Here is a 21,389-nt window from a genome sequence, read left to right on the forward strand (position 1 = left end):
GAAAATAAGACATATGGACAAATCGACTTCTCAATTTCCTCGCTCTCCTTACAGAAATACCTTTTAAATTAAACAAATCTATGATCATGGGTTAACAAGATGCAGTTGCACGAAAAAAATACCTGCACCGTTACATCATACCCTCTTTTTTAAGTACATGTCTGATAGAGTTCCCGACCTTATACAAGTCGTTCAATTTTGCAGAATATGTCTTATTTGTACTGAATAGTGCAGGACATATTTGCCACTAGCCAATCAAATAATACATAAAGATTGTAAATCAATTTTACAATTAGAGAAAACAGATTTCTTTTTATTTATTTAAATCTGCAAATCCGATTTAACATTATAATTTGTTCTCACTTGACCCTGTTTATTTCGCTATATAATAATTAACATAATTAAAATATAATTATTTATGCTTTAATATCTCATGTTTTTCAAATATTCAAAAGAAGGAAATCCTTCACAAATAGTGTTGTAGGTTCCACATGTTTAAATTCTATAATTATCCTTTACTATTATTCAAATGCAAGAAGATTTAATGATAAGTCAGCTAATCGTCTTCAGAAGTAAAACTAAAGCCTTTTCCCCATCAGTTTCTCATTAAGACTTGTGTTTGTTTTCTGGTTCAGGATTATTCTTATTCAAAAAAATATAATTGAATTTCTTCTGAAGTTGAAACAATCTTATTCGAATGCTTGGCAATTTTTATTGTTGCCTTTCAATATTTATATTTATAAATTTTCAGTTTCATAGAATTTTTTTAACGTTATGAAATTCAATGTACTCAATTAATAAAGACATAGTCTTAAGAAAAATGAATTGTGTGCATTGAACTTTTCTGATTTGCCGCTTCCTATTCATCTTATTTGACGCTGTAGTTGTTTTTTCACGTATTAATTTCTATAAATATAATCATGAACTTGATCTTGAACCATCCATGTTTGATACATATACATTCGAACAAGCATATGAAATTAAGTAGGGTTAAGGTGTGTGTTCTTTGGGTGCATTAAACTCATAAACTAAGCCGCTTTTATGATGTCGCCGCTTCACTATAATTTATCTTATTTGACAATATGTTTTTTTTTAACATTTTAAATATATTTTTTGAAAATTGTTGAAAGTGGTTTAAATGTACTGATGATTCAATTTCCTTTTCTTTTTTCTATGACTTTTATTAATTCTAAATTATAATATATAGAAATATTTTATTCTTATCGCAGTTTTACCCATAATTTTGTTTTAGTCGTTAGACGCAATTTTTAAACTAGGTGTATTTAACATTCTTACATTTCTTTAAAATCTAATTTTTATTAGTCCGTTTAATTTATCAGTTATCGGTTTGCAAGTTTTTTTATTATATCATTTCTATTTTTTACATTGTGTGATCATGGAAGTATTATATTGAATATAATACTTCCATGGTGTGATTGAGCTGTTTTATATGTACATGTATATAACAGTGTTTCATAAGTCTTTTTAGGCTGGGTGTTGATCTTTTTTTTTATGTGATTGTACTTATGTAAATATTTTACTATTGTGTAAGATCAAAACGTGACTCTTTAATAAAATAAATTTATCTCTTATCTCTTATCTCATCCGATCCGAACAAGCATATAAAATTAAGTAGGGTGTTCATATGTTCTAATTAAACCCAGACCAAATAGATACGATGATCTTTCGCTAGCGTAAAATTCCTATTAATTAACTAGACAAAGGGAAGGAAATAAGACGGATTAAGATGGGCTCTAGACATATAAATATCATTACGGATGGATATCTGGTCTTATTCGTTCTTCTGTGAAATAACAACAACACCGCAGCTGAAAGTGCTTTTCTGATGCTGCCGTTTGATAATTTTTTTCATATAAGCTTCTTAAAGGTTTTCAGTTGCATCATTGCTTGCTGTCAGCCAACGATAAATAGTTATTAATACTGGTAAGGCACACACACCCTCAACATTACGTGTTACTCTCATAGATACAATTACATGTATTTAAAGGGACTCAAATAAAGGTTATTTGAGTACTAAATTTTGTATCATAGATGGAAAAAATATTATATTAAGAAATCTATTTTTGAATTGCTTTGCCGCCTATGATTCGATAAATACAGAAATATACAAACAGACTAGATCTGATACCCAATTAGGTGTCCAACAACGTTTTATAATTATTTGTGTTGTCACATTAATTACATTTTTGTAAAATTAATTGTTTACGGATAATTGTTAAATCTATTTGTAATAGGTACTTCTATTTTAGCTCATATATGTAGTTATAGAATCATACCATATTATACAATACTATTGGCACAGTTGATATATTTAAATGAATTTGTTGAATCTTCAGATTAGAGAAGCTCTTTTGTTTGAAAAGACACGAAAAGGGAGAATTGTTGGCATTTGGAAGCTTAATTCCGGTTTTTCATTTTTTTCATTTTTTCATTTTTTCTGTTTTTTGTTCTATCATATACATACGACACATTACGGATTGTATAACAAGCATCTTAGATTGGCATCAAACGGGAAGCATCTACCTTCCGTAGCTCATAGACAATGTACTTCGGTCAACGCTTTAACAGGACACCAAATGAAAATACAATAAGATGCATTTTAAGATTTGTAAAGAAAAACCCACACCGTATAATCATCTATAAAAAGCTCTGACATTTCAAAAGGTGAAGCAATTTAGATGATAAGAAATAAGATCTGATTTATTGCGAAGCAAAAAACGAAAAAAAATATGACAAACGGCAGCCAACATAAAAACCAAATTTTAAGACGAGAAAAAAGTACAAGAAAATAATAAAAAACAAAAAATGCCACCCTACACCTTAATGTCAATGACTCTACATTTGAGTTATATAGAGACAAGAAAACACTGTCTTTTGCGACATAAAAAAAGTAAATTTGTGTACACATTTCAGAAAATAAAAAATGACAAGTTTTATCATTGTTTGGAACCAGTAATCCCTTATAAACCCCAAAAACAAAAGTAAATAATTTCACTCAAATAGTAAAATGATCTTTTACAGCAAATCTACATTAAATTCAGTAATATTAAACATGTTTCTATATCCCTGTTGTCGTAGTTTCATTTATGCTTACTAGTCATGTATGAGTTTTAATTTTATTTCATTTATATACTATAAAGTTTAGTGCGGCCTCTATTATCACTGAACTAGTGCACACTTTTGTTTCCGGGCCAGCTGAAGTGCACGTTTTCGCGTGCAGGATTTTTCTCGTTGTTGAAGACCTATTGGCGGCCTCTGTTGTGTTTTGCTCCTTCGTCGGGTTGTTGTCTCTGTGACACATTCCCAATTTCCATTCTCCAGTTTGTAAGGAAATCGCCTATGGAAAAAAAATTGATAGATGTTTGGTTGCTTAACATCCAGTAGCTAATATTTTATGTATATTCAAGACGACTAAGATATCAAACTGTATGGTCACTGGGTAGGAAGTAACCAATGGAACTGCAAAAGAATTTGTTTTATAGTGTATTAGATATATGTGTACCGTAGGTCACAAAATTTGGAATTCACTTAATCCTGTTAATTCTCTTATCAAGGTCTAAGATAAACAAGAGGCTCTAAAGAACCCGTGTCGCTCACCTTGGTCTATGTGCATATTGAACAAAGGACACAGATGAATTCGTGACAAAATTGTGCTTTAGTGATGGTAATGTGTACTTAGATCTTACTTTACTGAACACTCTTTCTGCTTACAATTATCCCTATCTTTAATGAACCTGGCCTAGTAGTTACAGCGGAAAATATTTAGTAAAAATTTACAAAGATTTATGAAAATTGTTAAAATTTACTATAAAGGGCAATAACTCCTTAAAGGGTCAATTAACCATTCTGATCATGTAACTTATTTGTAGGTCTTACTTTGCTGTACATTATTGCTGTTTACAGTTAATAATATTCAAGATAATAACCAAAAGCTGCATAATTTCTTAAAATTGCCTATTCAGGGGCAGTAACCCAAAAACTGGTTACCTGATTGGTCTTAAAATTTCAGGGCAGATACATATTGCTCTAATGAACTATTTTATTCTGTCAGATTAGCTCTCAATGCTTTGGTTTCAGAGATATGAACCAAAAACTGCATGTTACCATATGTGCTATTTTTAGCCATGTCGACCTTCTTGGTTCGCGGGCGGGGTCATAGGACACGTTTTTAAACTACAACCCTAATGATGATTGTGGACAAGTTTGTTTAATTTGCCTAAGTAGTTTTAGAGAAAACTTTTGTAATCTTTTACAAAAAATTACGAAAAATTGTTAAAAATTGACTATACAGGGCAATCACTCCTTAAGGGGTAAACTGACCATACTTTGCTGAACATTAGTGATGAATACAGTTTATCTCTATCTATAATGATATTCAAGATAAACGGCAAAATTTCCCTAAAATTACCAATTCAGGGGTAGCAACCCAACAATGGGTTGTCTGATTGTTTTAAAAATAGATAGGCTGATAGATCTTGACCTGACAAACAACTTTACCCAATGTCAGATTTGCTCTAAATGCTTTGGTTTCAGAGTTATAATCCAGTAACTGAATTTTACCCCTTTTCTCTATTTTTAGCAATGTCGGCCATCTTCGTTGGTAGGCGGGGTCATCGGACACATTTTTTTTTAAAACTAGATATTCTAATAATGATTGTGGCCAAGTATGGTTAAGTTTGGCCTGGTAGTTTCCGAGGAGAAGATTTTTGTAAAAGTTAACAGACGACGACGACGGACGACGGACGCCAAGTGATGAGAAAAGCTCACTTGGCCCTTCGGATCAGGTGAGCTAAACAAAGGGGGTAACTTTCACTGATGCAATAAGTAAAAGTTATATCAAATAGTTTGATTTCATAGTTTTTAAGTAGTCATAAATGCGTATTGTCTATTACAGAGTCAGGTTTTTATTAAGTACACACATTTGTCTGCATTGAATTTCTAAACAGATATTCTACCAATTGTTATAGTACTAGTAAGCCATGCATGTCTACATTTCTATGTTGAAAGAAAAGTAGATAAACTGTAATACATGTAAGTCCCCTTGAATTCGAAAGATCAAAAACTATTTCCAATCTTTTAAATAAAAGCCCTTAGATGTCCATTAGTCTGAAAGAAGTTACTATTCATATTTTTAATTTAATATTAGATATTTGCACAATTGGCTTCAAACTTCTTAATATTGCATATACACGTAAATTTCGAAAACTTTACACAAATTAGATTTATTATGTCTAGATTATACCATCCTATTTCTTTATCAATAAAATTGACACAATTTTGAAAGGTTGAATATTTTAATATGTTTTTCTAATTTCAGGAGCGAAATAACGGCTTCCACCATACATCATCTTCTACGGTATTGCATATCTTTTAAAGAAAATTAAAAAAAATATTCAATAAATAAATGTTGAATGCCTAGCCATTTCATAAGAATCTCAAAATTTATAGCCATGTCGTGAACTGTAAACTTGTTGCTCGATGTTAACAGTTTTAATCGATTATTTTGACGTCTACAAGACAGAATCAAAGTACTGAAGTACTGAACATCGGATGACCGCAAGTTCTTGTGATAGTCAAAAGCACAGGTCACAGAAAAAGATAACATCTTTATACCTGAAACTGAGATTAATGTACAGAGATATATTTTTTTCTGAAACAAGATCGTGTGTGGATGATGAATAAATGACAGGAAATTCAACCGAACCGTAATAATTATTACATTTTAGTGATTCAAATCAATATACCTGGGATTATTATACTAATATAAAAATAGTCCCAGAGTATACACTGGTTTGTTGTTATATATCATATTGATAGTAACAGTTGCATGTATATATAATTGTCATCCATTTGTATATCATTCTATTCTTTTATTCTAATAATAGTGCAGTGCAAGTGCATGGTGGAAACTCTTCTGTAAAAAAAATCGATTTTTCTAAAAGATTAGATATGAAAAGCCATTCATATGTTCCCGCAAAAACAATTACAGAGTTACCGGTCCTTGCTGGGAGTGTCGCAAAACGTTATCATATTCTTTCGCAAGCTTTAACACAATTTTTCGGTACGTGTATCTAGATATTATCAATGATTTTTTTACCTTTATATATATATCTAACTATATAAATCTAACTCATGTATTACGATATTTCTCCACTCTCGACAGTTAAACTTTAATTATTTAAAAAGCTCGGCAAGCCTCGCGCTTTAATAAAATTTAACTGTCTCGAGTGGAGAAATATATTTCTAACATCAAAACATTTTCATATTATTAATTTGTGTTTAAAATTATTTTTTAAGGAGTATCCTTTAAAAAAATGAATTTAAAACAAGCTATAAGTAATGTTATTTTGCACTAGATAATGTCCGCGGATCTATAATTATTATAGATCGGTTGAAAACCTAAAACTAATTTGCATTATGGAAATTTAGGCGATAGCAATACATCGGAATGACCTCACGGTCATCTCGATGTAAAAAATGCCATACGGATATATTTAAAACTAGAGAAGAACAAACAAAGTAGCAATTATTCAATAGAAAAGAACCCGAAAACGAAAGTAATTGGAAGGAAAAGGCATTCTTGTAAAAATAAAATTATTGATACCTTTAAAAGTTTTATGTGGCGTAAAGTAACCGAATCGAAAAGAGTGCGTCTTAAGTTTGAGTCGAATATACCCGCCAGACTGTCGGTGTCGATTTTCACAATACAAAATGCGAGTCACGAACGGATGTATTTTCTTAAGCTGGTAGCAATACCACTTATGTGGATATTAGAGCAAGAACTGGTCAGCCTTTTGGACTTCACTCCAGTTTTCAGGTGGGATGGTGTTGCTCAATAGTAGGACGATGTTTGTTCGTTTTCCAATTGACTATTGTATGGTATTGTTTGCTTTTCTTTCTTTTATAGTTCGTGATTGACACCTTTTGTATATATTTTCTTTCTCTTCCATTTAAATGATTTCAAGGACATTGACGAACAGTATTGTTTCATATAATGTTTTAATTTTCTTTAGGAATATAAAATCTTTAAATAGACCCTTGACTAAGTTTAAGAGTATTATAAGTACATGTAAGTACAATGAATGTAATTGATTGATACATTGACAATGCTGATCTGTTTAATACACAGGGAATTGTTATCTATATAATGTTTTAGCAGACACGTCATCCCTAAACCTTTACAGACTTTCCATTACATGTCTGTATTATTGTACAAATCCACGTATAGACTGAATATAGGCAGATACTCGACAAAGCTTAAAAATCTCGTAGATTTTTGTTTTCTTCCAACCCGGAAATAAAATCGTATATAACTCAATCAAGTTCTATTACTTAATTTCATGTCAGTGTTGTTTGCTTTTTGAACGAACACGTGATAGAATTGTAAGATTCAGTTTTGTGTAAACAACGCAGTTGTTGGAACTCAGACAATAGAAAATTAACCTTGGTTTAAAAATTCGTACTAAATTATCTTTATTTAGTAAAAACAGAGGCATTGTTTTATTCGAATGCACTTTAGTGTTTCACCCGGTCAACCAGGTTGTTACCTTGTGACATCTATAAGAAATACTATATATGTTGTAAATGTATTGACTTAATGTCATTAGGTATTAAAAACGAACAATTTCTAGATTTTTATTGGAACTTTACACTTTAATGTAGATATGTTTCCTTATCATTTGATATCAAGGTTTTAATCGATCGTAAATTAATCACGTGACATATTTTACAACAAACGTTTAAGTGATATGGATGATTCTGATTTTACAAATGCTGATGACTTTTGACTTCAAAGATACGCATTGTCACTAAGAACAAGATCATCAACAATATAAAAGTTCGATATATCTGTAGGAGTGGGTTCTATGACGGCATAGCTTTATCACTTATAAGGACAGATACGTCTTCGGTTTAGCTTCAAACGGGACTTTTCTATACAGAATATAAAAAAACTTCAAAACTTTTTAAGGTAAGCAACACATTTTAAATTTTTTTCTTTTTGTAATTTTGATTCATTATACAGGAAAATATGTCAAAATTGTTACCTGTTCCATTTTACCTAACTTTTGTCAGGGCTTTTCTGTATATAGAATACATATTTCTAGATGCATGAAAGTATCGATGAAATAATTCATTTTTAAGGATTTCCGCTATGAAAATTTTGTTAAAGAGGTTTTAAAACAATAAACAGCTTAAACACGTTTAAAAAAATAATCCAACTAGCATTTGTCATGCTTTAAAAAAACATTTCAAATTCTAAACTTTTTTCAATAATACCGTTGATAAATAGCATGTTAAAACGTTTGATTGTGCATTTAGCCATTAGGCAGACGAGGATATTTAAGATTGCATTCAATTTACGAAGATAGTAAATTGAGACTTAACAAATGTTTGAAATGTTTAAGAATAATAACACGACCAGTCATTATGTCATGTTTGTGCATTTAGGTAAACTATTGCATCATGGAACAGATGGAGTTTTATTTTTCATATTCTTTGTGAATGTATTTTTTCATATGTAAAAAAACAACCTTACAGATTTGTTACATAAAGAAAGTACAAAAGGATCTTTGGAGTACAAAAATATGATTTCCTTTAAAGATGGGATCGTTTAATATTAAATTTTTGGTATATTGATTGGCACTTAAAAAATGACCATAAGCCTTTGATTGTTTGTTGAAATATGTAAAAGTATTACATGCAGTAAGGACGTTTGGTACACTTAGACGGTTTCAGAAACAGTAAGAAATTGATATTTCTCTGGCCAAAAGGAACAAACGTTTTAATTTCCTGTCAGCAATAATAGATAGTAATATTACTCGCAAAATGAAACATATTACTATCCGGTACGAAGTAATGTAGCAGAAAAGATCATGTCAATAATTATAAAAAGCAAAATATGAAACAAAAAATATACAAATAAGCATAACTATTTCATCCAATTGTATTCAAATTTTGACAATAATGATTGGTATTAAATTAAAGTACTTTTACTGAAGTAGAAATAGAAACAAAAGAGTATCTAGCTTTTATGTGGCATTTATTCATGTCGTAGGAAGTAAAGAACTGTCATTGTCTTCATATTGTATTGTGTGCTCATTGTATTTATTATAATTCATTTTAACTTTTAAAATAAGCATATTGTATGAAATAATGACGTAAAGTAATTTTTCTGTACATTTATAAAATGCCATCTTTACGTACATAAGTTTTCAGTCGTTTGGCGTAAATTTTCTAAATGTTATACAACTAGCTTGTATCGTCTGTTTTGTTTGAGACTGAGAACTTAAATATGTTTTGGACTTTATGAGACCAGAACTCAAAAATAAACGCAAACCATTTGAAATTAAAATCTAGTGGTCACAATTTGGCTTTCATTTATTTATTTAAAAAAAAATTAAGCAACGTGAAGAAAAAACCTAGCTGACTATGCGGTATGGGCTTTGCTCATTTGTTTAGTTCGTACGTTGACATATAGCTGTGTAATTTGTTCTCTTGTGAAGAGTTTTCTCATTGGCAATCACACCACATCTTCTTTTTTATATTCAATATGCAGCTTATCTTTCAGTATTGTAAGGTTGCCATATAAGTGAATGCTCTTGCAGTAGCCGAAGAACAGAAAAGAAAGCAAAGCCTTAAGGTTACATACAAAACATTCTGATATTTTTTTTCTTTCTATTTTAAGTATAATTGATGTCAACGTACACATTTCATGTCATGGTGCATGCAATGATAATTATTAATTTTTTTTCTATTAAGTATAATTGATGTCTACGTACACATTTCATGTCATGGTACATGCAATGATAATTATTATATTTTTTTCTATTAATTATAATTGATGTCAACGTACACAATTTTATGTCATGGTACATGCAACGATCATACTTATAATGTTTTCTATTAAGTATAATTGATATCGACTTACACAAAATCATGTCATGGTACATGTTATGATCGTGTTTAGTAAAATAGTTACGCTGAAGATATATATTTTAAAATTTTTTGATTTTGTTAAATTGATTTCAATGTCTTTAACGACCAAACTTTGAGGAGTGAATCTGTCAGTGGCTATAACTTTTATTAAATAAAAGGAATTAAAATCGAAGATATCTTTTAATCGATTTCTTAAAAGGAACAATTTTAGATTAGAACGATGCTGTTTTACTATCTTGATTTTAAATGTAAAACTTTGAATTAAATTTTCTTCTATAATAATAATTCTTTATTCCGTAAGCAAATATACAGCTCATAGGATTAAATACATACACAAATTTAATACAGTTTACATAAACATATACAGCATTAATATATAGCGGAGTTTGGCATACAATTTACATTTGTAATAAAGGTACATAACAAAAATCAAGTGTTACGAATTTTCTCTGCTTCATACAGGTATTTACCCAGATTATTTAATTCTTTAATATTTCTTACAGATAGTAATTGAACTAATTTGAAAGTAGATGGGTTTCTATAATAATATATCTTAATATATTTACTTCTGACATTTACATATTTATCACACTCTAATATAAAATGATATTCGTCTTCGATTACTTTCTTATTGCACATATTACAAACACGCTCATTTCTGGAAATATTAAAGTATCTTCCAGTTTCTACATTAAGTGAATGTGAATTGATTCTATATTTAGTCTAAGAAACTGGCGTAAACCTTTTTAAAAGACTGTTTAAAAGAACTCGATTTCTTTTTGTAAAGTTTACCTTTATAGTATTATTACTTTCTATAACAGATTATGTTTATCTGAATGAAAAAGTATTTTACTTAATGAAATGTAGATATACAAGTAAGCCTTAGGCATGTTGAAACTAATTCAAAATGCGACTCTTATAATTGTGGTTTCTTAAAATTCGCGTAAAGATGATATGTTGCAAATTGATTCTTAATAAGATCAAGTTCCTGTACCTCGCATTGTGTTCTTTTCTGTTCCCATCTCTTGTCTACATAAATGTATGAAGCAGATGTAAAATTAAGAGGTTGTTATATTTGACGAGTTTTTCATGCATATGTGACATGCTCTTGGTAGATCTGCATTACGTGGTTTTGATAGTCTGGGTATTTCCTTGAAGATAATGCCGACATAATTATGTATCTATCATGCAATACAGTTAGTACACTTATGGCAAATAAGTACGTAGTTTTCGTTCTCCATGATGTCTTAATTGAGAACATAGAACATCATCTACAATTCAAATATAGTCAATATGCCACGTGTTACGACATAAAGTGTGAAAATCTGGATCAAAGTGATATAAATGTTCAAATCATCTCTTATGATCATGATGATAGCATACGTTTTTTTTTTTTATAAATCATTGATTTATTATAGTTCTGTATTTAGAAGAAAAAGGTCATTACTTGCATAAAACAAAGGAATATGATTTGCTTTGTTAATGGTCAGAAGAACATTGATACAATACAGCTGGAATTGCTTTGTTTCATTTATGACAGAATAACAATTATGGTTTTGACAATCCTGAGCAATGCAGGTGTTCTGGAAAATTATAACTGACTCCGTCTGCGATTTTATTAAAACAACTTATAAAATATGGCCTACTATAGATGAAATTAAGCACTTATATTTTCCGATTGCTTTGATATGTACACTGTCATTAGAGGTCCTAATAGAATATTGATAAAACAAGACAATAAATGTGTTTAATTATTTAATTACGTCAAGGGCTGATTATTCACCGAGTTTGTTCTAAACACTATAATGACATAGGTCATAAAAAGTTGATTGGTGAAGACATAAAACCATGTTGACATTGTAGAGGCAAAGTTCACCATGATCATATTAATAAAAGCTATAAAGCTTTTGTTATAGTTCTATTAACAAGGTGCGGGTAATCTATCTATTACCGAACACACCAAAGACAACAACTGAAAGCCTGAATATTTGCCTTGGAAAGGCACACTTTATTGAGTCAAAATTAATCGGTTTACTTGTTCAAATATCATTATTTGCTAAAATTCGTGATTAACTACTTCTATGTGGCAAGCATTTTATGCTAATTCTGAATGAGTATGACCTATTCTAATAAATCAAATAGTTTCTGAAAAATTAGTAACTTAATAAATAGTAGGTAAAATGTAGCATCAATTTGAATAGTAATTTTGTCTATCAATAAGACAATTGAGGACATTAATAAGACGTGTTGAAGGGTTCGTGAAGTAGTTGATATCAATGCATTTTTATTAACAAATCAAATAGGGTTTAAAAATACGTTGACGACCCATCAAGACTAAGCCCTGCTCAACACAAGTCCTATATAATAAGTATACCGGTACTCGGTATTTATTTCCCTGCAAACCAGGTGTTAAAATAACATGTCTTTTAGAGGCAAAATTGAAATTAGAACGTAGAATGGATAGGACTTTTTAAAAAAAATTCTAGAATTTTCCAATTCTTGGGTCCATATTTCATGGCTTAAGATCAAGAGAAAACAACTTTCTCAAAAAAATATTTTCATGATGTCATTCGACCACAAACTTATCAAAGACAGTACTTACAGATAAGATAAGATTTTTTTTATTCCAATTATAGGGCCCATGAAGAGCAAAGTAATTTATTACAATGATTTTTGTTATTGAATATGTTACAGTGAATTTGTATAATCAGTGATTATGTAGAATCCCTGAAATGTTCAGGGATTATGTAGAATCACTGGCTAGTTTAGGGATTATATATAATAACTAAAATTTTTAGGGATTATGTATAATCACTAGAAAAAACGTCAGGGATTTTACATAATAACTGAAATGAAGAAATAGTTTTATTTATAAAGAAAATGAATAAAATTGAAATTATTTATTCTATAAAATCACATAAAAACATCATTATAAAGTAACATAAATTGTAAATGTTAAGCACAATATATCAAAATGATAACCCAATTTTTTTTAAATGTTAGGCACACTACATGAAAATGTGAAACACAATATATCAAAATAATATGCTTCACATCTGTTATTACCACAATATCCACATTTTAGAAAACCTTTTCCTGCACATATCGAATCAGATTTTAATGACACGCCTAAGCGAAATAAAGTGTTTAGTAACACATCTGAAGGTACCCTCCATCAAAAGATGGGAATTTGCAACCTTGAACCAGTTCGAGCAAGAAAGATACCATGTTTTGTAGTCAGGCGATATCCTTTTTCAGACTTTTTTTTAAACAACGGTCATTATGTTTTTCGGGTTTCCCTTTCCTTTTTTATCATGTGGAATTGCTATGAGAATATTACAACAAATGCAAGTTTCCTCTAAAATTTGTTTCTATGTGTCAATCCTAGTAAGTTCTGCCTGTTTTCCTACACTTAGATGCCTAAGTTCTCACAGTTTGAATGTCTTGTTCATTCAAACAAAAACAAAACCACACAAAACAGATGTTCCATAATCTTCTTCACCATTTGCTTTATATGTATCACAAATAACATGCTTTGTGGATTAAAAAATAGAGCATAAATAAGGCCGTTAGTTTTCTCGTTTGAATTGTTTTACATTGTCATTTCGGGGCCTTTCATAGCTGACTATGCGGTATGGGCTTTGCTCATTGTTGAAGGCCGTACGGTGACCTATAGATGTTAATTTCTGTGTCATTTTGGTCTCTTGTTGACAGTTGTCTCATTGGCAATAACACCACATCTTCTTTTTTACCTGAATATTTATTTGACGCTGGCTTTTAATAAACAAACAATACATTTAAAGCTATTGCTATAAAGGGAGTGTTGATATTATTAATTTTGAAGTCTTCAACTTTATCTTGAAACCCTGTGTTGGTTATATTTTTTAGATCATCCTCTGTGTTTAAAAGCAAAATTATATCATCTGGCAAGGAATTAATGAAAGAAAAAAATATAATTTGTCTATATCATTTGTTTTTATTAAACATAGGGTCATTGAATTATTCATAATCCCTGAAATCATATAAGGGAATTTGTAGAATAATTATTAAAATGTTCAGTGATTATGTAAAATCACTGGTCATTTTCAGGGATTATTATAATTACTAATGATTTTAGTGATTCTACATATTCCCTGAAAAATCAGGGATTCTACATAATCCCTGATTATACAAATTCACTGAAACAAATATACGACTTCCCAAATTAACAACAACAAAAAAATGAACCAAAATTTAAGAAAAAAGAAAATCAACCAAAAATGTTATAACTGCTTCATTTTCGCAATATTTAACATATAACAGCAACAACAACTTTTCGAGAGACAATTAATTTGCAATTAAATGTGGATGACTTCCGAAAATAATCAGATGACGGAAGAAAAATGGGGTTGTTGTAAGGTTAATGGTGAATTCTTCAGTTTCTGAAGGAAACACCTCAATTGTCAACCTTTCTGTTCGATATACTACTACTCTCTTCCTACAAGAAGCATAGGATTAATGTCCCCATTCCGACCGAAAGTGACTGCATATTAATTATACATCCTACTCAGCCAAATGGACATACACAATACATTCTTCTATATCAATGTAGCCTCTATTGCAATGAAATCAATGATCTAAAGGAGAGATTTGGTTAAAACGTGTCGCAAAAGTTGGGAAAACAAAACAAAGACTGAGTAAGAAAAGTTTTAAAATAGTTTAACAGTAATTTTAAGTAGAAATTTTTATCACGTCCCAAATAGTACTTATTAGTAAAAGTCTCAGGCTTAAATGAAATTAGCTTTGTTTTAAACGAATTGTCAAAGATATAATATGAAGATCAACATCAAAAGGCATATATTGAATATTTATTACGCAGCATCATGATTGTTTGTGATAAAATTGTCATCAAATCAGTTAAATTGGTCATATTCAGACTAAATGGAATCATTACTTCCTGTTACCTGTTACGTCTAGTTTATTACTAATACTAAAAGCTTATTTATTAAGATATTTTAATGATTTATATCGAGATACATTCAATATAACTTTATATGAATGTACATTTTAATGCTAACAACCCCAGTTTAATATAAGCTTATGGTTAGATTTTATTATCTGACAATGGCGTAACATCCACAATTTATATGTGAAACATGTCAATAAAATAAGTTGTTATATAGTCCAATGTTGAGTATAAGATGTATCAGTGGCCATATCTCCTTTTCACATTGAAATCTTTTAACAAATGGCAAAACCAACATCTAAAACGAACGAAAAAACAACTGTCATATTCCTGTCATTGTACAGCAATTCCCTAGGTAAAAAAAAATGGATTAAACTAGGGTTGAAAGCTAACTTAACCTCTCAATTGTATGACATTTGAATGAAATTTCAATATATTGACAGCAAGGTGTGAGTAAAAAAATAAAAGATAAAAACTAGTAATGAACTACGATTTGTGAAAACAGAGAATAAATATATTAGGATATATAGTAATGCGCATGGAATGTAATTCTTCATACATTCGCTCAGATATCTGAACAGATCGTGCCAAAACAAACTACTTAGTTCTCCAATAAAATTTAAAGATTTCGAACAATTAATAATGAAATCCAATCGCAATGTTTATAGTATAACTCATTCATTAATACCAAGGACTAAGGGTATTAAACGACATGACTTAATGTAACACTTTTTATGAATATACTGCTAGAGTAAAACGACATATGTATTTTTCATTGTATACAAAAGACATGTAAGATCTAAATAACAAGACTGTTTGTTGTGAAATTTGTATGATTCCAATGAATCCAGCATTTAGAATTGATGAGCTAACTACTACATGGTTTGTTGTAAACATAACACACACAGTTCAGTAAACCCCTATAATTGTATTTATAATGATATATAAATTTAATCGCGACAGCTAGCTTTATAATTCCCATCATTAAAAAATGGATGAAAGACATTTCGCAAATTTAAAGAATTTGACATTTATTGTAGATATGTAAACATCTTTGATATTAAGCATAACATCATCCGTGTAATGGCATAATAGTGCAAGTTTTATTACATTCTACAGTACTTGATTTTGCGAAGGGTTCTTGGTAATTCCATTACAAAAAAAAATCACATTAGCGACAAAGTCGAGTTCCAGGCTATAATTTTAGAACTTTAAATGAAAATCAAACTAAATCAGCTAGGATGGAGAGACTTATTTATTTAAGAAAAATCGCCAAAATTAATTTGAATTCAGGAGTAAAAGAATGGTTTAATGGGATAGTCAACTGACAATTACTTTTATCGTGCATTTATTCTCTACTCTCGAATATCTCCAAACAATCAGCGATAACCTTAAACAACTTACTAATCTCGAATATTGGTTTTCTATATGAGATACATGTTTTTTTCCATGTGCTGTGTAATGGATAATGAAAATATGATTCTTGTCATAGTAGCATTATATCTTTAATTTATTTCACCCATCGAACTATGTCTAATGGATAATAATGATTAAGTTAAATCTGCAGCATATCTCAGAATTTACCACTTAAACTCGCTGATTACAATATTCATCCGTTCTCCATAAGTATTTTAAAACAAGAATGTGTCCAAAGTACACAGATGCCCCACTCAATCATTTTCCATGTTCCATGGACCGTGAAATGGGGTAAAAATCTAATTTGGCATTAAAATTAGAAGGATTATACTGTAGGGAACATGTGTACTAAGTTTCAAGTTAATTTGACTTCAATTTCATCAAAAACTACCTTGACCAAAAACTTTAACCTCAAACTTCCATTTTCATTTTCTATGTTAAGTGGACCGTGAAATTGGGGTCAAAAGTCTAGTTTGGCTTTAAAATTAGAAAGATCATACCATAAGCAACAAGTGTACCAAGTTTCAAGTTGATAAGACTTCAGCTTCATCAAAAACTACCTTGACCAAAAACTTTAACCTGAAACTCCCACTTTCATTTTCTATGTTCAATGGACCGTGAAATTGGGGTCAAAAGTCTAATTAGGCTTTAAAATTAGAAAGATCATATCATAAGCAACAAGTGTACCAAGTTATAAGTTGATTGGACTTCAGCTTCATCAAAAACTACCTTGACCAAAAACTTTAACCTGAAGCAGGACGAACGAACGAACGAACTAACGAACGAACGAACGGACGGAGGAACGAACGAACGGAGCCACAGACCAGAAAACATGATGCCCCTCTACTATCGTCGGTGGGGCATACAAACTTTAAAAAAGCTTAAAATTGGATTGCATACATATTGTATTCAACTGGATGATGTGCATGAATTTGTTTGTACCCCTTGATAGTTTGCTTTCTGTGTTGATTTACATGAACGTGTTCAATGAGTTTATTTTGATGTACGTTTTCTATTCAATGCGTTAATTCTTACTATCATACACCAAGGTAGCTAGAAAAATAATACCTGTTAAGATCTTCTTATCATAGTTTTGAAACATCAAGGCAACACACAATTTAAAGATTTGTTTTCATTGAATTGTGTTATATATTAAGGTAACAGTAGTTTACCGATGTTCAAACCTCGAAAATCGAATAAGAAGCTACCAACGCTGAGAGGGGGGATATCCTTTCATGTTAACCTGTGTTTGCCTTTTTCAAGGTGTTGTTAACTGTTATCTGAGATAAATTTAAACTGTTAACTGTTTTTAACCCACTGTGTTAACTGTTATTAGCATTGTTAACAGTTTTTGCCAAAATCAAGGTGTTGTTAACATGTTAAATGACCCCTATTGCCCTCCTCAACGATGGTAACAGACAAACAATAAGGCTTTTGTATGAACTGTTAAAGGAGAGTAACAAAAAAAAAAAAACTCCGAGGAAAGTTCAAAACGTAAAGTCCGTACTTCAATGGCAAATCAAAAGATCAAACTTACCAAACGAATGGATAGCGCGCGGCTACCAACAGCCAGTATTGCGGTACTGACATGCACATATGGTTATTGTTTTATTAAAATGTGCTGTTATGAAATTATGAAATTCATTTAAATTATGGATAAAATCTTCGTTTTTCTCAGCTCTGATTTCTTGACAGATTTTATCTTTTTTATCCCTCTTGTTTTTTTTCAGCTCTTTAAGTTTTAGATTTCAAAATACTTGGCCTAAGGATATTGTATGTCGAAATTTGCATCTGGTGCATTTATCGTTATTCAGTATTTTAAATGCGACAGAAAAATAATTACGTTCTCTTGATAATGCAATATTATGAAAAAATTAACGAAAAAAGTTAAATAACAAAATTACCGAATTCCAAGAAAAATCCTTTATCACGTGGCTAAATTAAAAGTTCGAACACATAAAAAAAAAAAACTGTCATATTCATGATTTCGTAAAGACATTTCCCTTATATTAAATATAAAAACCCCTTACTTTTTCCTGTTTTGTATAAGTATACTTCATTTGAGTTTGGTTCAATTGTGTACCCGATTCTTACTTTACATACATTGTAACACCAACTCAGACATGAACACTTTGTGGTATAAGGTATTGATACTGTACAACTAACGTGTTAAACTAAGCTTATGTTGTAGTCTTCAAACTGCTCTGAAATAGAAAATCCCACATGTCCTTTAAAAGTCAATGCGAAAACTGATTGAATTTCAGTTCAGAATAATTCAATTTCACATTCAAATTTCAGTTTTGAAGATTAGTAATCCTCTTGGAATACACCATTTGCTTCCAATTTTGTCTACAACACCCAATTATTACTTTGAGCACTAGAAAACGATATGAAATGACATTTAAAAAACAATAATTTTTGTTAGATATCATTTTCTAAAGAAACCATGTAAAATTCTAAATTTCATATTTATACATGTTGAAGGAGCTTTTGATTTGTTACACCATTTGAAAGCATTGTTATATGTATTCACATATACATATTCAAAAAATATCAAATAAAGGCCACAGTAGTATACCGCTGTTCAAATGTTACACCTGTCTTTGTTTTGTCCGAAAAATGAAAAAGTAGATAAAAAAATACAAAATACAAACAAAAAATGTTTGAAAAAAAAGTTAGTATCGCAGGACTTTTCGTAGTATTTCAACGTATGCATTTGCATACTTACAATTTACCATGGGCAAACACATGGTATATACAATGAAGTTGTTACGTACGCCGTCGCCTCTAAAAAAACGAGTAACGAGAATTATTGTATGAAGACACTACTCTTGTGATTAACTCTTAGTGCTCGTATACTTACTTCGGTATAGTATATTTCAAAGCATCATGCATTTTATCTTTAATCAAAATGTGATCAATAAAATGTTCTTTCGTAACATTAATTTCACACCAACTCATTTCACGAATATAGTAAAACGTATTGGTAGCATGCACGCAAAGAATCGCTTGAACAAACAGTCAAAGAGAAACGGAACCCGCTCTTAAACTATCATTTTAATGCTTTTCTTCCTGGTTCAGGTCAGTTCGATGTCATTTCATTAACACTAATTATGATCAATTTTACACATATAATGTCTTTCATAAAACAATCGCATTCAAAATCCCCTTCCTATGTCAACTCTTATAGATAAAGTTATTGTTACATTTCAATATGATGTTCTGGCATCTTAATCCAATGTTGAGAAAATTTACGAAGATTTGAAAAAAATATTTGTAATTATACTTTTTCTCTCTCATTAAGACGAAAAGCTCTAAATGTCTTCCATTCATTTGACATTTGAGTTGTATGCTTACTTAAACACTAATCTGTACTTTGAGCGCTCGTAATATCACACATAATTTTATTTTAGAAAATAATAAAATAATGACTATCTTTGGCATTTGCTCTTTCTACTTTTATGAAAAGAAATTTCATTATTGAAACTGAAAAGGTTGCCATGTAGTTAATGTTCAAAAGGGTTGAATGAAGTTGTTCAGCAACGAAGAACTGAAACTATTATTATGGCCAGTAGTAGGATAGACCATATTATTTTGAAATTTTCAATAATTTTCAATTTGTCTACGTGTACAATTTTTTGCCTCAAGTCGTCATTTAATAGAGCTTTGTTTTAAAACCTAAATATCCAGTTCTTTTTTGTAAATCACATGGTTGAACTTGTGATGTTCGAATAAGGACACTATTGATCGGTTACAAACCTGTTTAATATTTGTAGAGGACGGATATGTAGGTTGGACTTAGACCTATGTTTATGATACTGCAAACAAAAGTGCCGTCCTTCCTGATTTGCTTTTAACAATAAGCTAAGTTTTAATATTTCTATGACGATCAACTTTGTAATGGGAAATGAAAACAAAATTTAGAAAATTATTCGTACAGTTAAAATGTCACACAGAAAGCTTGTCGTTTAATAATCATGGTATTAATAGAAAATTCGAGATTTTATTTGTTTTCTTCAAAATAACAAATTTTCAACAGATCGCAGCTGGCGTTGTCAGTTTATTTTCAATTTATGAGTTTTGACTGCTTCTCTGGTATCTTTCGGCCCTCTTTTAGAAAGAAATACCATATCAGTCAATTCTTAAGGTTTTACTACGCCATTATGTTTTAGGCAAAAGAGTTTTAATTTTTATGAAGACGCAGTCATCAGAATTCATGCAAACGAATCGTTCAAATGTTAAGCGACAATTATAGTTTGTTGGTCAATATAAAATTTAGTTACACGTTACATATAATGCAATTTTACAAGTTAGAGGTTCAGTTAGCCATAAAACCAGGCTTAATTTTCTATTTTCTACATAATAAAATGTCTGTACCAAGTCATCAATAGCACAGTTTTTTTTGTTCGTCTGATGTGTTTAAGCTTATGATTTTGCCATTTTGGTAAGGGACTTTCCGTTTAAAATTTGGTATTTTTGTTATTTGTTTTTTTACCAAAATAAGCATTTTGACAATTACGTTCTCTTCAATGGTGCCCGATGTCGTAAACATTAGAAAATCTGAAATCTAATGCAAATTTTGAAAAACTAACATTAACGGAAAGCACGAAAAATGAATTTCAAAGTTTAATCAAAGCAAACTCCTATCAAATCATACTGTAAGATTGATTTACTTGGCTAGTGATATCCTAGCAGACGTACATCCCAAACGCAAATTATAATCAAATACTACCTTTATCTTCATGCAAGACCGACAGATCTACTGAATTGGAATTACAGAGCCAAAAAGCAGAGGTATCAAACAGTTTTTTTTTTAACATTAATCGTCTCGTTCAACCATAAAAGATCCCCATGCGTCCACACTTTGTTTCTATGTTTCTCATGAAAATACACAATTAAACCAGTTTGAATATAGCAATCGGAAAGAGCATCGGTTATATAAAGAATAAAATAGTCTAAGTGTCATTTCTTTAGCAGAATGGCAAGTATTGTTTTCGTGTATGTATTTGTCTCTCGAACTGTTTAACATGGTATGAATACATTAGTTGTCGCAATCGCTATATCTTAATTT

At 30.3% G+C, this 21,389-nt stretch overlaps 1 long non-coding RNA gene across 1 annotated transcript in view; it reads left to right on the top strand.

The window, feature by feature from the left end:
* Nucleotides 1–7,758: 7,758 nt before the first annotated feature.
* The window catches only part of LOC139512537 (uncharacterized), a 40,708-nt gene continuing 27,077 nt past the window's right edge, over nt 7,759–21,389 (top strand). Inside the window, exon 1 of the long non-coding RNA XR_011662299.1 lies at nt 7,759–7,990. This is a non-coding gene — a long non-coding RNA (uncharacterized lncRNA). The remainder of the gene's footprint in view (nt 7,991–21,389) is intronic.

Source organism: Mytilus edulis, chromosome 2 (assembly GCF_963676685.1).
Source record: "Mytilus edulis chromosome 2, xbMytEdul2.2, whole genome shotgun sequence".
NCBI classification, from domain to species: Eukaryota; Metazoa; Mollusca; class Bivalvia; order Mytilida; family Mytilidae; genus Mytilus; species Mytilus edulis.